The sequence below is a fragment of the Stegodyphus dumicola genome, chromosome 12 (genome assembly GCF_044657685.1).
Source record: "Stegodyphus dumicola isolate Sdum_Otavi_A_Nest chromosome 12, ASM4465768v1".
Lineage (NCBI taxonomy): Eukaryota > Metazoa > Arthropoda > Arachnida > Araneae > Eresidae > Stegodyphus > Stegodyphus dumicola.
Window position 1 is genome coordinate 86,532,767 of NC_140779.1, and position 4,022 is coordinate 86,536,788.

Genomic DNA, 4,022 nt, shown 5'->3' on the forward strand with positions numbered 1-4,022 from the left:
TTGGATTTAAAAATGGAAGATTTTTATGTATGCTAGAATGTGTTTTGCTATTCTTGTGAGACTTAAAAGTTATCTTGATATCAAAGAAGGTCTTATTTTCCACGATTATAATAGGACAGCTAGAGCCTCGTTGTAACAATTTTAGTAAAAATGAGTATATTTTTAAATGTATTTATGATTCCTTAATTAAAACTGCTGTTTTTATAGCATAACTATTCCTTCGCCATATTCACAAAATAAACATTTCAGATTTTTTTAATTAGCACACAAAATATTTTACCAAGAGTATTGGTATTCTCTTGCAATTTGGAAGACTGTGGCAAATTATAACACACGTGAGGCAAATAGTAACAATAAAACTGATAATATTTTAAAACAATTTGTTGATTAATATTACATATAGTGAGTGACATTGAATATCAAGAGGTTTGTAATAAGACAAAGATAAAATTATTTATCCAATCCACGTAACAGTCTTCATCAGAATTTCAAACGCAAAAAATGACAGGTTGTTTCTTCTCATATACTTAATGTGTGCCTATATTTTTCAAATTAAACCATTCCTTTTCATCACATTTGTTATAAGCTTATTCGCAAGTTAAGCAAAAATACTTTCCTGTTTCAGAATCTATATCTCAGTTAAAAATCCTCTTCGGTATCCATTTTATCTCTTCGTTCTTTTTCTTGGATAACTTCCTATCTCTTGGTTTTATTTAACATTCTCCTTTCACTTTGCTTTATATTTGTTTTATTTTTTCTTTCTTCATTAAGTACCTCTTCATATTCTTTTCCCAATTTTCGTTTTTCGGTTGTGTCAGTTAGGATGGCAGATTCCTTTCTTGTCGCGTTCTGCTAGACTGCTTTCGAGGTGAAGCTTATAAAATGGTCTAATTTTTTAAGGTAAAAATTCAGATTTTATATTTTGAGGAAGAAATTTGAAGATAAAAAGTAATTTGCATGTGAGCCTTATCTGTATGAAACTATATGTCTAGCTACATGAAACAAGATCTCGGGGCAAGTGAAACTTTGTTACAACTTGCCCCATAGCGTAATATCGGACACTTTTGTTTGTTTATAGAAAATTATTGCGATTAGTCAAGAAATTAAAAGAGCATCTTAAAATATAATGCATAAGCAAATTAAAGTAAAACCATTTTTTAAAAAATTCAATTAACTTACTTTAAATCAAAATTTAAGAAATATTTTTTGCCTTTAACTCACTAAGACAGAGCACATGCACGCAACCTCTAACTACCCATTTCGGTGGGACACTGAATGTGCTAACATTATAAGGCCCGTCATGAAAATCATGTTTAATGAAAATTCTTATAAAAAATTTTAAAACCCACTGCGTAACGTGCATATTACTATTAAATCCCTGTTACAACTAGCCCCTAGCTCTCCTACGAAAGTATTATTATAAGTAACTATTAGTGTTCTACTTTCTTATCATAATGCGCAAATGTAATAGCTGGGAAAAGTTTATTTCATATTCAGATAAATAAAACAGTTTGATAATAAGTAGTAATTCACTAAAGGGTAGCAGAATAATATATTTAGATTAGGTAAATCCTAATAAGTTTCAAGTGAAAATAAGTTACGAATGCGAATTATGTTACTTTTATTTGAGAAGTCATATAAATTCTTTTTATAAAAGTTTCATCTTAAATTTTAAATCAAATTGCAGTTGTAAACACTAATAGTAAAGCCACTCAATGAAATGCAAAGAATTTTTAGCCCAAAAGCATTAGTATATTAATGAACCATTAGTCTCGAAACGGGATTTTGCGTTGTGTTAAATGCAATGTATCACTTTTCAAATTGTTATTGGTAATTATTGTGGCTCTGTATTATTTAAAAGAAATTAAATGATGAATAATTTGCGTGAATGCATGTATGTTCCTAGTATTGTGAAAACAACGGTAACAAGATCTGTCAAATTTTGAATAACGTAGTCCTCCACCCAAACATGGGAACCTGGAACCCCGAATTTTGAATTTCGAATTTTATAAAACTTTACCGAACTTTTGATTAATAAATTCGAAGATCTGAAAGCGAGCAGAGGTAACACTGAACGGAATAAAACATTTTAGCTTCTACGCGCGAGACTATCTATCGGAATTTCTAAAGATATGCTGTTTTTAAATATTTTGTGATTTCTGCTAATTGAATTTTATGTGGCATAAGTACAAAGAACGCGATATTTTTTTAATAAATTTTAAGGTACAGAACATTAATAATAAAAAAGATAAATAAAAAAGTTTTGCAAGCTGTCTTATTAAGAAAACTGAACATTGATATGATGAACTGAGAAAAGACTGAAAAAAAAATAATAAAAAAATTTATTCCACCACCGGGAATTCTAAACATATGCTGCTATACTGCTTTTAAATTTTTTGTAATTTTTCCGTTGAATTGTGTATGGCTTATGTGCAAAGAAAATTATACCTAATAATAAAGCTAAATGACAAACATAAATGTGTTAGATGGAGTGAGTACAACAGCAGCTGGGCGAGCTCAGCGAGAGAGAAAAAAAAACATTAACAAAACCTTTTGAACGACTGTTAAAATCTGACCTTTTCAGACGTTATCACTTTTTTATTAATATTTTGTTTTACGTTTTTATCTTAGCACAGCTCGATTTCATGCTGTAAATTTAAAATTCAAATACTACATAAACTATTTTTAAAAGCGATCTAATTTAAATACGGAGTAAATATTTTTTGTTAAAAAACTTTATGTACGGTTATCGAGTGGACGAGATATATATTCCTCACAAAAATCTTCTATCGCTTAAGCAAATCTTGAATATTTAAATTTGCAGTTTAATGCGGCAATTGGAAATAAAACGAGTATTTCAAATAAGGACAGCACAGCAAAACTGTAAAAACGTCTATTTTTTTATACCCACCATAAAAAGACTCATCGTTCTTGGTGGAAGTGGACTGGTTATTATAAATCATTGTATTTAAAAAAATAAAATTTGTAAGTTACCGTTTGAAGAAAGTTTTTTTTTTTTTTTTAGATAAAATTAGTTTCGAAATCAGTATTGTGTTCTCAGGTTTTTCTGAAAGTAATGTTCTCGCTATGGTTGATCCTCAGTTTTTTTCTGGGATAATGTATAAAAGTAAAAGTAACATATGTTTTTATTTCTAAATAAATTTACAAACAATTATTTAAGTCGTTGCAAATTTCAATATATCGGATTTTAACGAAAGTTTTCCGGCACCTCAAATTTCGTTTGCACAAACAGTTTACGTTGGCGTGTTTAATCAGTTTTTAAGAAGTCATGGGTTATCTGCTTTAAGAGAACACCTTCGTGGGCAATTTTCTAAATAAAATTGGCTTGAATTCACGTTACGCATTGAGAAACTCATAAATACCACAAGCAGCTAAACTGTTCGGTTGCCAACAACAAAATACCAACATCCAGCAATCTTATTCACTCAACTATAGTGAACTTAAACTAATGTTTGTATATTATTAGTAGTATTAAAATAACGAAAATATTTATTCTAATAAAAATTTTTGTTTGAATATCCTCTCTAGTAAGGTATTTCCTTTGGTTGGAGTATTGGTATTGGTTGGAGTAAGGTATTGGTCAACAATAAATGCTATGTTTAAACAAGACATTTATTTAGAGCATAATGCTTCAAAAATGTATGCTGGGATCCCTAGAAAAAAAAATATCGCCGGAAAATATATCTCCGAAAAAATATTTAATTATTCATATTCTTATGATTAATTATTAAATAATTAATAACTTTTATAATTATTAAATGAAATGCTTATTTATACTTTACCAAATGTACAGCAACACTCTTTCTTTACAAAAATACCATATTGAATAAATTATATTGTAAGCTAATAAGTAACAACATTGCTTTGTTTAATTAAGATACAATAACAAGCCGAACAAACATTAAATTGGAAGTTAAACAACAAAAATCAGCGTTATATTTTCAAATTTTCACAATCTAATTTCCATTATATCTTATCTCGTTCATTTGCGCTTTTGCAGC